We start from the raw sequence: 23,458 nt of genomic DNA on the forward strand, positions 1-23,458 counted from the left end.
ATTTAGAGAGCCTAGATGAAGGTGAGATAAAAAGGGCTTCATGGCAGCTAGTGAGGGCCAATTACTGGTCTCCTATGAGAAAAGGATAAGCTATTTGGGTTTAGTAGGAGTTTTAGATGTGGAGTAAAGTATATGTTTTTTCAACTTCCGAAAATTGCTGCTCGGGCTCCATAGAGCATGAGGGGAAATTTCATGTGATGATGGAGTCAGGGCAGTGGCAAAGGAAGCACTTTCCATAGTCTTAATAACATAAGACTATGGAAATATAATAAAACAAGCCAAAGAGGAGCCTCTGGGAAAGGCCAAACCATGCCCTTGGTACAAAATACATCTGATGACTGATCATCTCAAGTTGACATCCCCATGTAACGTTTAAATGGGGTGTAAGGGGTGATTCACAACCTTTTATACTCTGACTTCCCATTGGAGTCCTTCAGTGAGGTTGGGTAAAAGAAACTGCTTTTAAAACGAGCTATTCATTAATGCTGTAATTTGTAAAACGTATTATGCCACACTTCAGACATACATAATGTGTGAAAGTTATATAACAAGCACCTTTGTACACACTACTTAGCTTAAGAAATAAACCTTATTAATATAGGCCAGATATACATGAGCACCTACTATGTGCTGTTTTAGGTACTGGGGATACAGCAGTGAACAAAAGAGGCAAAAATTTCTGCCCTCAAGGATTGTACATTCTAGGGAAAGTTGAAGTCTGTGTACACAGTTGCCAGAAAAAAAAAAAAATACTAAAAAAGTGTTCATTGTTTATCTAAAATTCAGTTTAATGGTGTTCTACTTTTGTGTGTAGCCCTACCTGTGTACCCCTTCCAGATTGCAGCCCCTGCCCTTCCTTACCACCAGCCCATCAATATCAGTCATTCCTCATAGTGTTATCTCTTTTTCACCAGATCCTCCATCCTACTTCTCTTGATCAGTATGGTATTGTTTTCTTTAATTTAAAACATTTTAGGCCAGATGGCATGGCTCATACCTGTAATCCCAACATTTTGGAAGGCCGATGAGGCAGGATTGCTTGAGGCCAGGAGTTCAAGACCAGTGTGGGCAACATAGCAAGAGTCTATCTCTACCAAAAAAAAAAAAATTTTTTTAAATTAGCCAGGCATAGTGGCATGCACCTGTAGTCCCAGCTACTCAGGAGGCTGAGGTGGGAGGATTGCTTAAGCCCAGGAGTTTGAGGCTGCAGTGAGTATGATGGTACCACTGCACTCCAGCCTGGGTGACAGAGCCAGACCCTACCTCTAAAGCAAAAAACATGTTATTATGGTACTGCTAACAGTACTCTAGTGTCTTTTGTTAAGGAGATAAGAGCATCATAAATTGCTCTTGACTGTTCTCTCATAGCCAGCTAGGAAGTAAGTGGTGATCGTTGGTTAGGAAAATAGCCGTATTTCTTTGGGGTGTAGGGATGAGGCAGTCTGCTTTTTCCCCAAGTTTTTGAATCATGTTGTAAATTGGATGCACTGATTGATAGCTCTCTAAACACTAATTAATGTTGTGAAACTTTAATTAGAGCTTAGATATGCTTTAGAAGCCAAATAACAAGTGACTTATTTGTGAAAGAAAGATAATAATAGCTATCCTACCTTCTTCACAAGGTGGTTATGCGGGGAAAAAATAAAACAATAGCTGTAAAAACACTTTTTAAAACATAAAGTACTGGTCAGATATCAGGGGTTAGCACCATTCCCCTTGTTCTCTTGTCCCTGTCATGAGCTGCTGATCAGGAAACACCCCAGGTACCCTCCTGTCAGGCCCTGCTGGACGCCATGATATTGGGGCCAGAGTTGTATTAACATCCTCATTAAACCCAATTAAATGACATAATGGATGAGCACTGGGAGGTGACTTTTTATGCCTGCTCTCATCGTCTTTATTTTTGCTAATAGTTGCCTTCCCCAATTTATTATAGCTTTTGCTTCATGCTATTTCTTTTTTTACAGCCTGGATATATATTCAGACAGATACATATTTATTTATTAAAGATGCTTATTGAATTGCATTAAAATGTTATTTAGGCCGGGCACAGTGGCTCATGCCTGTAATCCCAGCACTTTGGGAGGCCGAAGCAGGTAGATCACCTGAAGTCAGGAGCTCGAGACCAGCCTGGCCAACATGGTGAAAATCTGTCTCTACTAAAAATATAAAAACTAGCCAGGCATGGTAGTGGGCGCCTGTAATTCCAGCTACTCGGAAGGCTGAGGCAGGAGAACTGCTTGAACCCAGGAGATGGAGGTTGCAGTTACCTGACATGGTACCACTGCACTCCAGCCTGTGTGACAGAGTGAGAATCCATCTCAAAAAAAAAAAAGTTATTTAAATTAATGATAACATAAAATTTGATAGGAAACCAGAAGAGAAGAATTACTCAAAATTCCACACTAGGTCTTATTTTTAGTATTTCTTTTTCAACCTTTTCAGGCTAACAACCTTAAATGCAGTTTCAATAAGCTTTTATAGATTTGGATATCAACTCTTGACTTCAACATTCTTTGCATTTTTCCAAGTCTTCATGGGAAGCAATTTTCAAATTATTATTTTCGATGACTGTATAATATTCCTCATGGTGTTTCTAGCAGTTGAATTATTCTTTTTTTGTTTGGATATTTGGACTGCTTCCAGATTTTCCCTATGGTAACTGATGTTGCAGAGAACATCTTGCCTGGTCTTTTTTCTCCTCCTTTTTTATTATTTTCCAACAATTTCAGAGAAGCAGGATGACTGAGTTAAAGGGCACAATGTTTTCATGGCTTTACTAACTGTTGTGGGGCTTGAATCTTGTTATCTTGGTCAGTTATTTGGCTCCAGCTTTTGTCTCTATGCTGATTTCAAATGAGTACAAAGGCCACTGATAAGACCCGGTCAATCAGACAGAGCCAGACTCATGGCAGGGTAGGCAGAATGCTGCAGTGCGGTGCACCCCACTCTCACTTGTGTAAATATTTTTCTGGGCAGGAGCGTTTCTCAAACAGAACTCTGAGCCCACTGCGGTGAACCTGACAGCAGGAATTATGTGCTGTTTGTCAAGTGTAAGACTAGTTTGCACTGACTGGTCTGGCTAGAACCAACCTGGTGTTTTCTGAGACCATCTGTAAGGAAAGACACAGCACAGCAGAGGCGGTGTACCCATAGTGGTGAGTCTTAGACCTGTCATCTGTGTTAGCATTACCCCGAAGGCAGAGGGTTTGCTGATTAGAAACTGTGGCTGCTTTAATTCATGGGTACCCTTCGTGACTTTTCAGGGTCTCCTAGTTGAATGAATTTGCAGAAGGATTAAAATGTGTGTTCTTATTTGTGCTTTGTATTCTCCCATAAGTAGTGTGTTGGATACTATTAGAATAGCTGAGAGGGTAAAAGATAAACATGTAGGTAGGAGCCTGACATAAACACATAGGTAAGAGCCTACCATAAGCTTGTAGGTAAGAACTAAAAGGGCATCTTTTCATTTCAGTTGTCCAGGCTTCCTTCCATACTCTCAGATGACAAAACACAACTTGCTGAACTCACACAGCTAATGACTAAGCCAGAAATTAGACATGCAGAACGTTTTTCCTTTGTTCAAGGTTATTTATTATGTTGACATTTAAAATCAGAAGTGTGATATCTGTGAAGTTCTGATTAAACAGATGAAGGGAAAAGTATGTATTTCAGAAAACTGCATAAAACCCTAAAGTATAGTGGTTGAAAATAAAATGTCCTCCCTGATAGGGATTACGTTGGTAAGTTTTTTTTTTCTTAGTGTGGATTATTTCAAATTAATAAACATATTCTAATTCCTTTATTTATTGCATCATACAGCTTCATCCTAATATTAGTGTGTTTAATAATTGCATTTAATTAGATTATGCATTTCAACTTTCAGTGAAACTGTAGTTATTGGTCTTTTGAAAGCTAATTTCACACTGAAGTTTATAGATGAAATAATTTTCTTATAGTGGTGGTGTTTGAGAAGATAATGTAACTACTTCTTAGATTTCAATTTCATAACTCTTAAAATGCTGGGAGCACCTACAAATAGGGGACACCCTGGGTTTTGAAGTCTTGCTTGTCTGGTTAATCAGAACCCCAGAATTCACTCACTCCCCGGAGAGGTTTTGAAAAGCCCCTCGCTCATCAGAGCTTGCTTGTTTTATAAACTCTTAAAGCTTTGTTTTAACCTGTAGCCAGCTTCACCTTATAAGCTTTCTTGCTCCAAGCTTTGAGCCAATCATAATGGCTTAAGCATCAGATTTCAGACAGGCGATTAGCTCTCGAGCTAAGCCAAGGAAGGATGATTTATCTTCCAGTGAGTACCAGCCTATTTGAGTGTAGGAAGGAGAAAATCTGTGCTCCTGCTCCTGGGTACTGAGCAAAGAAACCCTTTGGTTGGGGATTTTTGTCCAGTACCAACTTTATAGGTGCCAACAAGGAAAAAAAAAAAAACGCACACACGTACAAAATAAATACCCAACAGGGAGATTCGCTGTGTTAAGGACTCGAGCTGTTGCTATTATTCTAAGAGACTGGGTAGCCAGTCAAAGGATTAAAACAGCCCTTCCTACAAGGATTTGAAAACTCTGTGCTCTGCTCTTCCTCAGCAGACTTCCCATTGTGAGTATTGGCATTTATTTCTGATTATGCACTTCCCTTCTTTCTTGAATGACTTGGGTGGGCTCACTGAACCCATCAAAGGTATAGCTCATTTGCTTCCTTTTCCAGGGTTTGCCTTCTTCCTGTGTCTGGGATAATTTCAGTTCATCTCCTTTGTGCAGTTTCTGAGAAAGGTTTGTATGGGCTTGGAGGAAAACGATCGTGACTAAAGCTCACAGCCGCTGCTTTGGCTCCTTTTCTATAAAAGGTGGTTTGATTTGATCTGGCATGAAAAATATTATCATAATTCTCAAAGTCACAGAAACGATAAGTTCTTGCTCTTTCCTGGCAAAAAAATTTTAATTGCATTGGGTAGACTTCTCTAATAAAACCTTTTAGAAGACCCATCGAGGAAATCAGATTTTATAAGATTCATTCAAACAGTTGTAGAAATTCTAAGTTCAAAAAACCAAAAGCAGACTATTTTCTTTTTCCCTCCTTGGCTTCTCTGTTGGATATTTTTGGAGTGAGCCTTAACTGAGTTACTCATTTCCACATGCTTTAGGAAAAGTATGCTCATGTTTTGCAGGCTAAGCCTGGTTCTGCTTTTGGGCTGCTGTTCATTATGAATCCTGAAAACACAAGTTTTTGAAATGCAGCCCATTTGTATGTATAGCATTAGTCATCTCAACTGGTAGGTCTATATGATGAGTTATCTCACCACTTAAAAATAAGTATGCTGCTATTTTGAGATTTAAAAATATATATAGTGACCAGATTTCTTGTCCTAGGTAAAGCAAGCCATGGCTGAAACTCAGATTAAATAATATTCTATAAAAATGAGAAGGCCATTCTAATCAACAGACAGAAAAACAGAACTACAGACATAAGGGAGAGCTGTGCTAAGGGACAAATTGTTGGATTTGTGGGATTTGTTCTTATCCTGAAAGTTAAATCTTTGTACTCTCACCTTGTTTATGGCCAGATTTGCCTGATCCCTGATTTCCCTCCCAACTGGATCAGAGGTTGTGGAATTGGAATTTCACCATACAAATCTTTACTTAAAGGAGGTAGTACTAGAGTAACCATTTATGGAAACAGTTTGCTACTAATAGTTACTAGTACCGAGTTTATTTTATTTCCTTTTTCATGATTTTATTCCGTTGGAAAAGTTTTCCCTTAGGGATCTTTTATACTTTGGACATGATCTCTGTTAGGTAGAATCAAAAGATAGCTGTGTGGCTTTCTGAATTTAGTCTCACAATATTTGGTTTAGTTGATAAATCCCATCCATCCGCTTTGCAAATAATTTTGTGAAAACATTGATGCAGCTTGTTCTGCCCAATTTTCCCATCCCTGCCCAATTTACTGAGTGCCTTTTCCATTTGCATCAACTGTCCATTAGGCCAAGGCGATTGAAGTATTTCTGTACAGCAGGTACATTTAAGACTCTCCAGGAAGAAAGGGGGAAGAATATTCCCAATTAAAAACATAAAAGAGAGAGATGGGGTATTTCCAGTAACTTATATGCCCGGTGCTTAATATCTTAAAAACCCTACTCGGTGCGTCAGCTCTTACTTTTTCCTAACTAAAACCAGAAAAGAGTTCTCTCTTCCTCTGTTCTCAGTATCCGCCTCATGTAAGTCTGTATACCCAACATGGTGCAGCTGATTTATTTATTTTTCCCTCAGCATTTTTAGGTGGATTGAGTGGGATGTATTCAACTCAGGGACGCACTGTGAATATGTTTTTTGGGGCAGCCCGTTTGGCATGTTCCCCCTCAGCTATGTGACAAAGACTGGTTTGTCTTCTTGTGACCTGGCAGAGGAGGCAGAATTACCTGCTGAGCTTATGCAGCATGTAACCCAACCGGTGTCCCGCCTGTTCAAGTGGTGAATCAGCCTGATGATACACTGATTTTTAGAACACACTAGGGAGACCTGGAAGTCTGTACACGGGTCGGGAGGGAGGGATGATTTGCATGTCAAACCATTTCAACAGTGCAGCTTACAGGAAAAAAAAAATTAATTGCAAAACACTGATGCCCTTTGCCACCGGATTTTTCCATTAACACCACACTTTACATGCTTCCAAATCCGCCCCAGGGACAGCCGTTTGGCAGTGTGAGGGGAAATAGCGGCATCACATCATAAGAGCAATGATTCTTACCTATGAGCCTATCCGGTAAGGGATCCCAGTGGGCCCGAGCATCACACACGTGCTGGAGCTGCGTGTTCTCTGAGGAACATGCTAGATGTTACTTGGGTGCTAGAAAACAGCAGCTGGAATTCACAACACCTCAGGACACTGATTGTAAATGAAGAAACCTGAGACAGAACATCTTCCAGAAAGGTAAAGGGAGCTTAGGGCTGGGGGCTTTTCCTCTGGGGTATTATCCTTTGGCATATTGTCCCTGGACGCTTTGATGACTTTGCACATACTGCTGAATTTAAATTGGGGTGGTGTTTGGGGACTACTGGAAGGGATGATACGTAACTCCATAGAAATACGTCAATTCAGTGAGTTCATTCATTCAGTCACTCACTTTTAAATGACCATACAGGTTTATTTGGCAGAAGGGTGGCCATTTTCCTTCTTTGTGTAATGGACCAGCCCCGAGGCTGTGAGCATTGGTCCTTCTTTGCCTTTTTCTCCCCGCTTTGTGGTTTTGTATACATAAGGATGGCTGGCAAGATTGAGCTTTGTATTCTTCTGTTACTTTTCTGTCTCCCCAAACATTCTCACTTTCACAAACTTTATTCTCTAACTATTATTTCCTTCTCTTAACTCTGAACTTTTGTTTTGGGCCTTATTTTGGCTGAAATCATGGTCTGTTTCTGTTTCTTCCGTTCTTGTGTGTGTAAAAATCACAGTAGGCCTTTCCAGAGGTCCATGACAACAGGTACTCAGAGACCAGCTATATCCAAAGAGTTGTGTAAGAAATAGGGGCATCTGCTCCCGCCCAGCGCTGTTTCCCAGTCCTACCCTGCCCTGTTCCCCAGTTTGTGGCTTTGTTCTCTTAACATGAATATCTTTCGCATATCTATCAATATAAGCCCTTCTTATCCTTCAAGTCCTGCAACCTCTCTTACCTCTCCCAACAAGCATTCTCAGATACTCCCAGTGGGAGTTCCTCTCTTCTTTATTCCTATTATTCTGTTATTATTCTATTATTATTTCTATTAAATAGTTGCCATCAGTTGCTTTTAATTAAGAGTTACAGTTGTGTGCCTCACTAATCTTATAAACTTGAGTGTTTTAAGAGGCAAGAATCATGTCATCATCTTTGTATGCCCAACAATGCCTTGCTTAGTAGTCCTTGTAGAGTCAGCTGACTCAGTGTTCAACCAGCAAATATTTGCAGAGCACCTACTTTGTGCTGGCATGATTCTGGGCATATATACAGGTCAAAAATCAGGCCTAGCACCTGCATAAGAATTTGTGGGCCTGAGCCCTGCCAGTTGCCAATCTGATGTGCTATACACTTTGCAGTTTTCTTGCAGCCTTTTCCCCTAAGTTCCCAGTTGGTCGCTCTGTGAATCCATGTGTGACGCTTCACCTGGGTATGTTTCCTGGGTGAACAGATGGCTTTCACCATGTCACACACACACTCTTGCGTTCTGCCTCCTCTTGTGAAAGTTGTAGTTATCTGCTTTCTCTCCATCACTTGCTCTTAAGGCAGGCTTAAGCTGGTATTGCTGCTGGTGAGGTGGCTCAGGCCTGTAATCCCAGCACTTTGGGAGGCCAAGGCAGGCAGATCACTTGAAGTCAGGAGTTTGAGATCAGCCTGGCCAACAGGGTGAAATGCCATCTCTACTAAAAATACAAAAATTAGCTGGGTATGGCGGCAGGCGCCTGTAATCCCAGCTACTTGGGAAGCTGAGGCAGGAGAATAGCTTGAACCCGAGAGGCGGAGGTTGCAGTGAGCCGAGATCTGCACTCCAGCCTGGGCGATGGAGCAAGACTCTGTCTCACAAAAAACAAAAAAAAAAAAAGAGAGAGAGAAAGAAACATGGTATTGTCTGTTAAATGCCTTGGGTTCCAGAGAGAGGTGACCAGGTACATGTGGCTATCCAAGGGGGAGATTATTGTCAGGGGCCATTGGGAACGTTCTTTCTAGCTGCCCAGGGCCTTTCTTTGCCCTTTGCAGCATGTTAACAACACAGCCAGAGAGGGAGGAGGTGGGACTCCAGTTGGTTCCTTTTGTCTCAGGCTTATTCTCTGGTGCAGCTTGGTGGGCTGGTTGCAACTGTAGGTAAGAACCTGAGCTGGTAGCCCCTGGGACTGTGGCTGGCTGGCCTGCTTTCCTTCTTTCCCACTGTTTTCTTGGGAATGTCTCTACAGACCTCACCTCTTTTAGGTGTGAGGAGATAAATAGTCCTCATTATCCCTTATTTACAGCCTGTATAGAGTCTTTGTAGTAATCTAAGTTAAGGTCTTAATTCTCTTATATAGTTCTGTGTCCCCCAATTCATTTGGTATTGGTTTTCTTAATGCTGATTTCAAATCTTGGATGAAAATATATTATGAGACCATCTCTTATTTAGATGTGATAAAGGTAATAACCATGGGGCAATCCAGACTGTAAAGAAAGTCTAAGATGTAGAAAGTCCGTGCGACACTAGTTTTAAGCCTTCACGTGTATTTGGGGAAATGCATTTGTTGAATAAAGGATAAGAAGACACAAGACTTTTTATTTTTCTTGTCTTTTAAGATAGGACCATCAGATAGCATCCTCTTCCTAGTCACTCTCCTGACAAGAATCAGACCCCTCTGCCAGGGCACACCCTCCTCATGTGGAAGACAGGGTGGCCTCTCCTTGGAAAATCTCCCCTCACATTAAGTCTTCTGAGCAGATCCTGCTAATCCAGGCATGTAAAGGGGGAGTCCGTTTCCAAGACCCAACATGGTACACACCTCACAGGAGGAGGAATGGAAAAGCAGGCGCCTTTGCTGGACTTTCCTTGACTTTCCTTTTAATCCCCTAAATCCTGTCACACCCTAAGACTATGAAAAAGGTGGGTGGAGGAGAAGAGCCTTGGTGCTGTGGAAAGGGCCATACCCACTTTCTCCCTCATTATAGCTCAGACAGTGTAGGTCTCACACCCATCCCAAGCATCTAAGGAGGGGTGGGTTAAAGTAGCACAATACAGTGTTTGAACTCTTTAGGGGTTTGGGGAAGTCCAGTATAACAGAAATAACCCAGGCCCTCGGCATGGGATAGCAGCGCATCCTCCTTTCAGTCTATCTCTAAGGCAAATACTCATAGGTAGAGTTTTTACAAGGTAAGCTTACCTGACACAGAAAGGGTGGGAGGAATGTGAGATTGTTTTGATTGTTGTCCTTGGGTTTTGTTGTTGTTGTTTACATGAGCTACAAGAGGCTGCACATGGTGGCTCATGCCTGTAATCCTAGCACTTTGGGTGCTAGGTGGGTAGATCACCTGAGGTCAGGGGTTTGAGACCAGGCTGGCCAACATGGTGAAACCCCATCTCTTCTAAAAATACAAAAAAAAAAAAATTTTAGCTGTGTGTGGTGGCGGCCACCTGTAATCCCAGCTATTTGAGAGACTGAGGCAGGAGAATTGGTTGAACCCGGGAGGCAGAGGTTGCAGTGAGCCAACATCCCGCCACTGCACTCCAGCCTGGGTGACGGAGCGCGACTCTGTCTCAAAAAAAAAAAAAAAAAAAAAAAACTATAAGAGAGAATGTCCCTAGTTTGTGGCTTTTCAGTACCAAAGTAGTATGAATTCAATAGTAGAGTAGGCAGTAGCAGTAGAATAGTAGCATGCTTATGCATGACATACACTTCACCTGTGAAAGACCGAAATAATCATACCTTGCTGTAGGCTTGTGAGGATTAAATGAGTTCGTGTATGTATAAGGCACCTGGAGCAGTGGAGTCCAGAAGAATTGTACACAGAGGGTGGTGGGGAAAGACAGGGACAGGGAACATTGGGGAAGAAAGGTAAATTCAGTGGATGTCAGGAAATAGGCATCTTGACCTGTCCACAGTGTAGTTCAGGCCACCACAAACTACTTAATTTAACTTTGTTCTTATCTCTAGACAAAGGGAGCAGGCCCTCTGGGGGAAACGTCTTGCAGCAGTAATCCTGTTAAACGTAAGAACTGAGGGTTCAGGTCTCAAAGTTCTGAGGCCACCATCCCAGGGATGAAGACTGTGCTGGTATACTCTCAGCCAGCTTGGTATCAAAGAAGGCTTTTGTCTCCATCAGGTTCCTTTGCTCACTGGGCGTCACCTTTTCTGGCTACTCTCTGCCAGTCAGAGGCCAAGCCTTGAGTACATCTTCATCTTCCCACATCTTATTTGGCTTCTTTCTTTGTACGTATATTGAGAGAGTGAAGGCACATAGGTGTGTCTTTCTCTCTTCAGTGGGAACCTTTGTGACTGATGGTTTCCAGGCAGAAGGGGTTCATATTTTTAATTGTTTCCCTTCCCAACCCTTGTCATCATCTGATAAAGGACTAGACATTTATTTGCATACAATGACTTTTTCTGCTGGACCTCACCTTCACAGAAGCACACAGGCAAACACCCACAGGGTCAGATACAAGCTACTTTAGCAAAATAATTGCCTTTGACTGCTTTATATAATCTATACTCTTACCAGAACACATTATTTATGAATAAAAATGTAGCAGAATTTTTTTTTTGCAGGATCAAGAAACACTACATTCAGTACTTTACTCATTTAACTTTTAAGAACAAGTCTTTTGATATTTTTTAAATTATGTGTGTGTGTATTTTTTTTTTTTTTTAATAGAGACAAGGTCTCACTATTTTGCTTAGGCTGGTCTCAAACTCCTGAGCTCAAGTGATCCTCCTGCCTTGGCCTCCCAAAGTGCTAGAATTGCAGGCATGAGCCACTGCACCGAGTCCGTATTAATTCTTGGTTTGGAATATAATAATGTAACTAAGGAGTAATACCAGAACACTCTGTCACCCAGGCTGGAGTGCAGTAGCACGATCATAGCTCACTGCAGGCTCAGCCTCCCAGGCTCAAGTAATCCTGCCAGTCTCAGCTCCCAATAAACTGAGACTACACGGGCAAGCCGCCATACCTGGCTAATTTTTTTTTTTTGGTAGAGACAGGGTCTCACTGTGTCATCCAGGCTGGTCTCAAACTCCTGGGCTCAAGTAATCCTCCTTCCTCAGCTTCCCATAGAATTGGGATTACACGCATGAGCCACCACACCCCCCCAGAAAAGGGTTCTTTTAAATGCCTTCTTCACCTGTGTCTAAGTACATTGAGTAAATGTGGCACTAGTTGAACAAGATTTACTGAATTTTATCACATGGCAGGCAAGCAAAGCCAGTTCTAAACAATAAAACAGAGATTAACAAAGATGAGGGATGACTCTAAAGAGGCTGTTTTGTAAAATTCAAAACAGGGGACAGCTGTGTAGAGAGAGGCACAGTGTTGTAAGAATCTACTGGACCTGCCTAGTTTGGCTCATCTTGGTGCCTGCACATGCCCTGCCTTATTCCATTTACTTTCCTTCTGTCTGTTCTCTTACTGGTGACCACAGTTACTGATGGGAGACCTTAAAGGTGATTATCTTTGAGACACACATTTTCCTGTGTGAAGATACAAAGATTAAACTCTATAAGACCGTGGCACTTATTTGGGCTTGATTTATACCAAATAAACCCACAGATTAAAAAATAACTAACAACAAAGCTAAAGTACCAGATATTTTGAAATAGCAGATCCAAGTAATTTCATATGACTTTCCACAAGACCTCCATTAGTAAGAGATTTGGGTTACATTATTTCTTCCTTTTTTTTTGACTTAAAAATTAAACTTTATTGAGCTGTTTTACATACCATAGAATTCACCCATTTTAAGTGTATGGTTTGATAAGTTTTAGTAAATGTGGACAGTTATATATCCACAATCCAGTTTTAGAACATACCCGTAACTCTAAAAATTCTCTTGAGCTTTATTTTATCATTTACTTTTGACACAAATGTTTTCTTCTGCTTTTGAAAAAAAAAAATTCTGGGCCATGTGTGTTGGTTCATGCCTGTAATCCCAGCACTCTGGGAAACCAAAGCCGGAGGACTTCTTAAGCTCAGGCATTTGAGCCCAACCTGGGGCAACATAGTAAGACCCCATCGCTACAAAAAATACAGAAATTAGCTGGGCATGGTGTTATATGCCTGGAGGCTGAGGTGGGAGGATCACATGAGCCCAGGAGGTTGAGGCTGCAGTGAGCTGTGATTGCACTGCTGCACTCCAGCCTAAGTGACAGAGTGATACACTATCCCAAAAAAATCTTTTCTTTTTTTTTTTTTTTGAGGTGATGAATTTAAATCATTAGGGGAACATACCATTCTTACTAACTTTTTGAAACAAAAACAAAGGTTGCTGAAGATGTTAGCAACGCAGTGTTTAAGTGTATGAAGGTACAGAGCAAGGGAAAGAGGCTTGGGCCTATGGTTTACAAATGGTAATTGTTTTTAGCCTTCTAATTATATGTTGAAACCAGAAAGGAACCACTTGCCTCCAGTCCAGCCTCGGTTCAGCATAAAACTAAATCATTTCCTTCACAAGCCAGCTGCTGTGCTATAGCTTAAATTATAACAGAAAGCCTTTCTCTGCAGTGGAGGGCTGGGAAAAGAGGGAGTAAGTCAGCACAAACAATAAGGAAACATTTGCTGCCTTTCTGATTTCTTCCTAGAATTAACAGGCTTACAGCTGCATTTCTAGGTCAGCATTTCATATGTCTAAAGAGTATGAGGATAGTGTGAAAAATCAGAAGGGAGATGAGAGAGGTCTTTGTCTCTTTTTTAAGATCTTGCTGGCAGTTTTGTTTGTTGGTAATTTTTGCTGTCTCACTGACGCCGAGAGTCCTGGAATTAAACCCCATGGCCAGCAGGCTGTTAGTTCGTCAGGAAATTCCAAATGGGTATAAATAAATTCTCTGCAACAGCTCCTGGGCTCTATGCCTGCTAATGTGTGGAGTCCCTTTAATGCTGAGGGAAGTTTGCCTGAGACCTGGCTTCCTGCTCGCTGAAAATCACAGTTATTTTGTTTCTGGGTGGGTAAGTAAGAATGCCCACAAAAGAAAGAGAGGAGGAGAGCATGATGTTTGAGTGGGGGTTGGTGAAATATAAACTCGAGCTCTGTGTGTTGTGAAAAAGATTTGCTTTTACTTCAAGCCAGAAAGAATAACCCAGTACTTGATTTTTGGTCCAGTGAAAATTTCAGCTTTACCTATGGTTTAACATAAAGATGTCATTGTTGCAGGAGTGAATGGTTGTACATATATATATGCTAAGATTTGAGTGTTTAAGTTTAAGATTTAGTTCAATTCAAGAATTTCCTTTTTTGTTGCTAAGTCCATCTTTGGGTATTTGTTTTCAGCTCTGTTTTTCTAATAGGGAGTTGCTCAATATTCATTAAAGCTGACTTCTTTTTCTCTTATAAACACTATACAACAAAATAAAGACAGGGATTCATACAAATAATAGTTTTCCACTGCCACCCCACCTCCCCCTGGCCAAAAAACTGTAATGTTTTGTTAGAAAAGCCTGTTTTATCCCTCAGTTAGCCGGTGCTCCTTTTCTGCTTTTCACAGAGTTACTCTCTGAAGTGGCACATTTCCTTTTTATGCTTAGAACAGCATGTTACTTTTGAAGAAAGTCTGGAAAATAACAGTCCAAGCTCATTTTCTTCTGTGCATGCATGATCAATTTGGGCTGTATTTCAGCAATAACTTTTAAAATTAGACACTGGACATTAGAGAGCAGCATAGTTGGGGTTGCACTGAGGTACCCATGGCATTTTGGCTCTTTTGAGACAGATTTGGGGTGAAGAGTTGCTGCCTCTTGTAGTCGGACTGAACACTGGAGAAGAAGGCCACTGTATAAACTGCAAGGCCCCTGTTACCATCACATGCCTCCCTAGCACAATGTGCCCTTTATTAAGACAGGCTGTTCCACTACTGAGAATAGTAACCCTTTCCGCTGTCTTCCCCTCACTCTTACGTGCAGCCTGGCTTCTGGCCTCTAAAATCATGCCCAGAGTAGAACTGGCAATACCCAGGAGGGACACTGCACTGGGGATCGTTAGGTCATGCCAGTTAGGATGCAGCTGGAAAGGTGCCACTGAGTGGGATGTGCAGAGGGGAAGACTGCAGGCTCTGTCTGCCTGAGCTCATCTGGTCTGACACCTGCTGTGATTCATTTTTCTTCACTTGGTTACATAGCATGCCATGTTAAGAAATTTTGTATCAAGTATAGTCAACAGTTACTCATAGCCTGGTAGCAACTTTGGAAATCAGAGTCCCACTGACCCCCTCGTTTTAAGGGTATGAATCACATCACTGCATTGTATGATTCCAGGGCTCTCCTGGCGATTGCTCATCCATGAACTAGGAAGTGATCATAGTTCCTGTTCTTGTTTTATGAAAAGAAAAGTATACCTTCCCCCAGCCTAGGCAGGCCATTCAGGATGACTACCATGGAGGTGCTCTAGGTGGTTTAAAGCACCGTCTCTGCATGGTGTGTCAGAGAGCACTGTGCCCTGAGGACTTCAGGAGAGCTGCAGAATGAGTGTGCAGAATAATCAGCACTCACCTTTGTCCTCATGTTGTGAGATGGAGATATTTTAACCTGGCCATAATATACTCTAAAAGGTAGGGGGTGTTTGTCTGCTTTTGCTTTTATTTCTTTCCTGTGCTGGACTAGGACTCCCCCTTATCTAATTAGTACATACCTCTCTGCCCAAGCAGTGCACACACACACTCACACATCCCCTACAGGGCCCTGCTGGCATCTGCCTCATCCACTCTAAGAAGAAGAAGAAACCAAAGTAGAACTCAAGATTTTAGCAGACTTTCTTGATCTTGAACAAGTATCACAAATACCTTAAACCCAGACTTCATGGGGGTGGGGGCAGGGTATAGAGGAGGAAGAGTTCTGGATCCTCTCTGGGGGGCCAGGGCTGTGTGCTTCTCCAGACAACAGAGGGTGATCCGGTACCACTAGTACTGACACTAGAACCCACACATTGTTCTAAGTGACAACACACTGATGCAGGTACTATTATTTTCTCAAACAATTGGAATATAATCTAATTTGCTGACAGCTGCAAAGCAGCAGAGCCAGGATTCAAACCCAGGCAGTCTGGCACCAGAGTGCCTGCTTTAAATCACTACATGTCTTCCTCTCTTCCTCTGTTACACTTATTCATCAGTGGATGCCTAGATGTGGGACTTTTCACTTCAACAGATACTAAGAGCGCCATGTACCAAGCACCAAGTACTGAGGAATACAAACATAAATACTGCTTGAGGGCCGGGTGTGGTGTCTCACGCCTATAATCCCAACACTTTGGGAAGCCGAGGCGGGTGGATCATGACGTCAGGAGATCGAGACCATCCTGGCTAACACGATGAAACCCCGTCTTTACTAAAAATACCAAAAATTAGCCAGGCGTGGTGGTGGGCGCCTGTAGTCCCGGCTACTCAGGAGGCTGAGGCAGGAGAATGGTGTGAACCCGTGAGGTGGAGCTTGCAGCGAGCTGAGATGGCGCCACTGCACTCCAGCCTGGGCGACAGAGCAAGACTCCGTCTCAAAAAAAATGTTTTGACTTCTGCCTCCCCTAGACACTTAGAGTCTGGTAGAAACATAGGCATGTGCCTTCTAACCGTAACACAGTTCCGCATATATAGGCAAAGTAACTTAGGAAAAAAGAGGGAAGAAGGGGACCAGTTCTTCCCAGGACAGAGCAGTTGAGGGTAAGTAGGGCTTTATAAAAATGAGAGACATCTGGGTTGGGCCCTTTAAAAAGGATGATGCAGCTGATTTTTTTTTTTTTTTTTTTTTTTTTTTTTTTTTTTGAGACGGAGTCTCGCTCTGTCGCCCGGGCTGGAGTGCAGTGGCCGGATCTCAGCTCACTGCAAGCTCCGCCTCCCGGGTTTATGCCATTCTCCTGCCTCAGCCTCCGAGTAGCTGGGACTACAGGCGCCTGCCACCTCGCCCGGCTAGTTTTTTGTATTTTTTAGTAGAGACGGGGTTTCACCATGTTAGCCAGCATGGTCTCGATCTCCTGACCTCGTGATCAGCCCGTCTCGGCCTCCCAAAGTGCTGGGATTACAGGCTTGAGCCACCGCGCCCGGCCTGATGCAGCTGATTTTGACAGATGGGAGAGTATGGGGAAGGGTAGAGGTATAGAATGAGCTGGGTAGAGGGGATAGAATGAGCAAAGATAGATAAGCTTGAAAGCTTCCCAGTATGTTGAGTTTTGGGTTGGGAAGGAACCTGGGAGGTGTGCTGGATTGTGGTTAAATTGTTGACATTTCATGCCACAGAAAAGAGCTTTTAGGCTTTATTCTTTAAAATGGAGCTCCTGGCACATCAATTTGCAAGGATAGTAATTGAGAAGTTGCAGACATTTCCAGGAATACCTGAAACAAATGTAAAATTTCTCAAATAATGTGTAATACAGGAAAGCAAAGCCATCTGCCCCTGAAAACAGGCTGCATATTTGCAGTATGAGCAATAGCAGAGTCTGGTCTGTGCTCCCTGGTGACAGGCTGACTGCACTCATGCACCCTAAGGACATTGATGCGCAAACGAAGAAAGACATAAATAAAATTTATTTTTAAATAATTTTAATCATACAGAAAATTTGTTAAAAGAGCTCTCATGGCTCCCTCACTCAGATTCAGATTTCCCAGTGGTTAGCATTTTACCATATTTGTTCCGTGTGTGTGTGTGTGTGTGTGTGTGTGTGTGTGTGTGTAGAAATGCAGTTGTCATGTCTTTTTAGTCTCCTTCCATCTGAAAAGTTCTCATTTTTACCATTTTTTCATGGCCTTGATGGTTTCGAAAAGAGAGGCCTGATGTTCTATTGAATGTGTTTCAAGCAGGGTCCAGGCCATGCCTTCTTGGCAGGACAGTACAAAAGTTGATGCTCTGCTCTTCCCCGTGCAAATACATGATATCAACTTTGATCACCTGGTCGAGGTGGTTATTTGTCAGCTTTCTCATCATAGAGTCAACATTTTTTTTTTTTATGATTGATGTTATTTTCTGGTGAGATATTCTGAGACAACACCAGTGTCCTAGTCTTTAGTAGGAAATCTCTACCCACTAACCTTAGCTAGTGATTCCTACCTGAATCAGCCACTATTCTAATAATTGGTCCATGGTAATTTTCTTTTTACATAATTCCTTGTATATATTAATTGGTATTCCAACATATTTATTATAGCATAATGGACTCACAAGTAGATACCTAGTTTATTCACTGGATTGTAACTTGTTACTATCATTAATTATATTATTTTAATGCTCAAATTATCCTAGATTTGGCTAGTGGGGGTTCAAAAGAGTTTGAATCAAATAGACCCTTGACACTGGCATTAAATAGCCAATCTGATGTCTTATGACGATTGAGAATAATAACTGGTAGGCAGAGGGTGTTATCTGAGTTCTAGATATGTATTTATCTCTGACAGTATGGGTCACCTGCAACAAGATCTGTGGTAGGCAGTAACACTCGGGACACTAGAGGCAAGCCAACCTGAAATTCAGCTTGTCGGAGACCATCTGGTGGGTGGAAGTTTTGCATTTTCAGAGTATATTGCTTAAGTCCCCAGGCCCTATCATCTGCTTTTAGTTTTCCCTATTGGCCAGTTCAGGCCCTGGTCAGGTGGGGTGGAGAGGTACACAAAGCTGGAAACAGCGTGCTGCCCGCCTTTCTCTCCTGCCTCCAGAGACACTTGCTGGCTGCCACGGTCTGCGTTGTCTTAGCCTCATGGGCATTTTCAGTCCTTGCTCTTCCCATCCTAGAGTTTCAAACACAGAGCAAGTCTGCGTTCTACATCTCAACATGCTAAATCAGAACCTGGATTCCCTAAAATGTTGTTTCCTCTTTCTTCCTGCCCTCACTCATGCCATATCCGTCCTTCCCAGGTTAGATTTCTCATACTTGAATGACCTTCAGAAAAGGAATCCCATCACTTTTCTCTGCGGTGAGTCATCCACTGGTTTAAAGAAATTTTTTTTTTTTTTTAGTAGCAGAATGAGGTAACAGCCCTAGAAGACAAGCCTGGAGACCTGATCCTGGTCTCCAGGTCAGCCCAGAGTAGCTGGAATTTGTTGGGCCTTCTCAGTTTCCTCCTAAGTATTAGGGGCAGACAGAGTTAAGGCTACAGGCTGGCTAGCCCAAGTGCAGACAGTGTCAAAGTTCTAGTGGCTGAATACCACCAGAACTTATCTTACTATTACCACTTATTTTCTAATTGGGTAGATAAAATTCACATGGTGCAAAGGAATTTGTTATACCTAGACAAAAATTCATGGGGCCTTGAATAATCCATGGAAACCCTAATGGAGGATACTGAGGAGAATTTTAATCTCCAGCATCTAGCCAGAGCAATCTTATTAAAATGCAAATCTGATCATTTCACTCCCTTGTTTAAAACCATTCAATAGCTTACCAATGCATCTGTGATGCAAAAACTTGATCCCCAGGGTGCTGTTGGGTTAGGCCTCTGTCTGTCCCCTTTCTGCCTCACTGCAGTCTTTGCAAAGTCCCCTTCCCAGTTCTTAAAAGTGGCAGGTTTTGCATATGCTCTTTCCTCTGCCTAGAATTTCTCCTGTCCCTCCACACATCCCCAGCACACTGCCCGGTGGCTTCCTTAGCTACCACTCCCTTGAAGAACCCTCCCTACCCGTAGCCTAGGCGGGGTCCCTGCTCTGTTCCAGCATAACGCCTGTATTTTACTTTGACAACACTTAGTACGGTTGTTATTTATGTGATCACTTGTCTGTCTCCTCCTATACTTCATAAGTTCTACCCAGACAGGCTCTGTGTCTGTTTTGCTTAGCACCTAGCAGTGTTTGGTCTATTGCAGGCACTTAATAAATATTTGCTGAATGAAAGAATACGTCCATCTTTCAGTGTAACAATTGCATCTTCCTTAGATCAGCATTCTCTTTACGGAGTGTGGGAACAGGTAAACATGGAAGATGGAGCTGGTCTGGAGAGGGGTAGTGATGAGAGACAGCGGAAGATATAGGAGTAGTGTGCTAGTTAATGTCTGTTAAAAAAAAGTCAAGATAAGAGTATCCATGAGAGGAAATCCAAAGATTTGGGGGGAGAAGCCAAAAGGAGTTAGAAAGAGGAGTACAGGAAGCAACACCACATTCTAACTTAATCATATAAACAAACCAAGCCTGTAAAATTGCAGTTATGCTACATATGTGTCAACTGACCTGATATTTCTTATGAACTTCTGGCAAATACTTTTGCTTTCTTTAATGTTATAATTTTATTTGCATGAAGTGTTTAGGTAGCTATTTAAAACAGCTATACTAGCCTGGGCAACATAGTGGGACCCCATCTCTATAAAAAATTTAAAAATTAGCCAAGTTTGATGACACACAATCTGTAGTCCTAGCTACTAGAGAGGCTGAGGCAGGAGGATCACTTGAGCTGGGGAGTTCAAGGCTGCAGTGAGCTGTGACTGTGCCACTACACTCCACCCTGGGTGACAGAGCGAGACCCTGTCTCTAAAAGAATGAATGAATACATACCTACCTACCTACCTACCTACCTAACCTGAAGAGGTATTGGTGAAATTGCAATAGGCAGTATAAACTTGGTGAGGAGAAGGATTTCAGGCTTCTTAGAAAAAGCCTAGCACTTGGCAGGTGCCCATCATTTGAATGACTGAATGAGTAGGTTTTACCTGGGAGGAAAAAGAGCAGGCTTAAAAATAACTCTTTGGTAAAGGCAAGAGCAAAAGAAAATCTCATTTGCTATACATTCTTTTAAACCAGAAGGAGGAACACTCATATTGCTACCCTTTTTATTGCGTGTTCTCTAACAAATGGTGTTCCTCACACAAATTTGATATAGGAAGCGAAGCTACTGGGTCTCAAAGAGCTTAATGCAAACAGTGTCATCAGGAGATGCCAGCTGCTAAACCCGTTCAGAAGGACGCTGTTGTACTTCCCTGTCTTCTTAGAACACTTTCCACTCTTGGAAAAGTTGATGTGCTAACTTAATTAGTTTCATACTCTGAGTAATTAGCTTCATGAGAACTTGCCTGTCTTCCTGAGTTCATCCTACTTTGCTTTCCTGCTGACGTGGAATCTTTTTGACTGCTTTGAACAGCAGGATGCTTACACTCTGGGGCTTTTAAATGTGGAAATCTGTGATAATTATGTACTTCTCTAGGACTGACTCAGCTCTTCAGGCAAAATCTTCATGCCTCATCTGAGAGGGGACAATAACATTAATGGGAATTAGCAAAGTTCTTCAGTTTCAACAGTCAGGTGTGGTATCTGGCAAAGAAAAGCACATAAATAGTGTGTGAAAGTTGTGGCACAAGAGTGTAATTATTTTTCACAGCACCATCAGTAAGTAATTGGGCCTAGAGTGTGCAGCAGTGAAATCAGAACAAAGAAGTCAGTGTGTCCTAATTAATAGATAAAGTAATAATATCAAAGTCTCTTCCGTTATAAAGTCCACAGGACACATTATTTCACCCCAGTGCTTTTTGCTCATGTTAAAGAATGGCTCCTTGTGGTAGAGTATGTAGAAAAGTATTGAATGCTTTTTTTACTCAAAAGTGGCATTTTTTACTCAAAAGTGGCAAATTGCAGACTGTGCAAACTAGTTGGGAGAGAGAGGGAGGAAATGGACTCTGTGACCCTTGGTGTCTGGGAGTAAATTTGCTCAGAGATGATGCCAACCTAAGACGACATGGAGCCCAGTGTTAGTTAGCAGTCCATCCACTTACCTTGAGACACTGGTATAATTTCTGGCAATGACAGCTGTCATGTAGCTGTTTGCTTCACTTCTGCCTTTAATTACTTTTCTATGCACCCCCTCCCCACTAGACTGTGAGCCTTGCGAGAGCAGAGGCTTTGTCCCTTTTGTTCAGTGTTCCCAGCTCCTAGAACAGTACATGCTAAATAGTAAGTGAAGATCCATAGAAAACTAGAGAGATAGAGAGAGACAGAGATAGAAAGTAGATACTAATTCATGTACCTTTATTATCAATATCAATTATAAATGTAAGTTGAATGTGTGAATAAATGTTTTATTCGGTCTACACTGCCCCCTGGGTATTATAACATTTTAACTGGTCCCATTGAATTTAGCCTCTTTCCCTACCTCAGTCTCACACACACACAATTGTCAAGACAATCTTCGTTGATGCCTTTTAGTCCCTAGTTTCAGTGGAAAAACTTGCCCTGCTCCAGGCTGTGAGATTGGTGGCCTCTCCTGTCCTCATCGTCTTCTCCTTGTCTAACCTTGGCATTCCTCCAGCAGCACCAACAGGCTCTGCCCTAGCCCTTCACCTTTTTACTCTGTCATTTACCTTGTCTTCAGAACTCATCTCTGGTTAATTTGGTTCTGTTCTGATCACTAGTTTACATACTTTCATACTGCATTGTGTTTTGGTTTTTCAGAGTGGGGTCAGGGTTGTTGTTTTTTGGATTTTTTTAGACTGAGTCTTTCTCTGTTGCCCAAGCTGGAATGCGGTGGTGCCATCTCGGTTCTCTGCAACCTCCGCCTCTTAAGTTGAAGCGATTCTCCTGCCTCAGCCTCCCAAGTAGCTGGGATTACAGGCATGCACCGCCATACCTGGCTAATTTTTGTATTTTTAGTAGAGACAGGGTTTCACCATGTTGGCCAGGCTGGTCTGAAACTCATGACCTCAAGTGAACTGCCCACCCTGACCTCCCAAAGTGCTGGGATTACAGGCATGAGTCTCCACTCCCGGCCTGCATTGTTGACATATGCCTTTGTAACTGGTCTCAATTAGTGTTATGTTAAGGGTGTTTGGTAGTCATCTCTCAGCTAGACTGTATCTTATTTCTTATAAATTTTTCCTCCTACTCCTTACACTGAATAGGACCATTTTCTGTACCTAGTTAAGCTTTCAATAAATGTTTATATAATGAAGGTAGAGGTGGTGCCAGGAGCAGTCTCCACCGCTGGATTTCCAGACATTCAAAAAATTCTTGTAAACACCAGGGACAGCCCTCCAATTCCAGAATATTTAGTTGGAAGCTGTTACTCTCAGGATTTCAGTTGCAGATATAGCCAGTGGAATTTTGACTGTGCGAAAGCAGGCATAGTTCTGTTAGTCCAAAAAGACTTTTAAAGCAGTTGAGAGTCTCTTTATAACCCAGGTAGAGTTTTTTTTTAAAAAAACTTCTTTTTTTTTTTTTTTTTTTTTTTAAAGATAGAGTTTCGCTGTGTCGCCCAGGCTAGAGTGCAGTGGCGTGATCTTGGCTCACTACAACTTCCACCTTCCTGGTTTAAGCAATTCCCCTGCCTTAGCCTCCTGAAAAGCTGGGCTTACAGGTGCACACCACCATGCCTGGCTAAATGTTTTGCATTTTTAGTAGAGACCTAGTTTCACCATGTTGGCCAGACTGGTCTTGAACTCCTGACCTCAGGCAATCTGCCCACCTTGGCCTCCCAAAGTGCTGGGATTACAGGTGTGAGCCACCGCTGCCAGCCAAAACTGTTGTTTTTATACTTCCTCTTCATCCTGAATTAATAATTTAAGTTTTATTGTAACACTTTTCCAGTTAATCATTTAGCATCTTTCTCCTTTTTAAGATCTAGTCTTAATTTTTGAGAGGGAATGGGGGAAGAACTGCAGTATCTGTTAGGATTCAGTGTAATGCCAAGTCAACAAGACCAAAACAAACAATATCTAAAACAAAATATACCTTTGTATCTTTTTCACTTAAAAGTATAGAGGTAAGCTTTTCAGGAATGTTATAGTAGCTCTGATCCACAAAGTCCTTTGAGGCCCAAGTTCCTTGTAGTACATTGTTCCTCCACCCCTAGATATG

At 42.1% G+C, this 23,458-nt stretch overlaps 1 protein-coding gene across 9 annotated transcripts in view; it reads left to right on the forward strand.

Annotated features, from left to right (window-relative positions):
- Window positions 1-23,458, forward strand: part of KANK1 (KN motif and ankyrin repeat domains 1) — a 156,930-nt gene that overhangs the window by 92,460 nt on the left and 41,012 nt on the right. For 2 of the 9 annotated variants that reach the window (XM_030920027.1, XM_030920034.1), the window contains exon 1: window positions 13,216-13,663. The exons of 3 other annotated variants lie outside the window; for them this stretch is intronic. The gene's annotated coding sequence lies outside the window, so the exon portion shown is untranslated. Of the gene's footprint in view, window positions 1-3,128; window positions 3,159-4,231; window positions 4,615-6,666; window positions 6,946-13,215; window positions 13,664-23,458 lie in introns of those variants that run through there. 4 more of the 9 variants (XM_030920036.1, XM_030920029.1, XM_030920031.1 and 1 more) reach the window with 4 other exon arrangements.

This window comes from Rhinopithecus roxellana, chromosome 16, assembly GCF_007565055.1.
Source record: "Rhinopithecus roxellana isolate Shanxi Qingling chromosome 16, ASM756505v1, whole genome shotgun sequence".
NCBI lineage: Eukaryota > Metazoa > Chordata > Mammalia > Primates > Cercopithecidae > Rhinopithecus > Rhinopithecus roxellana.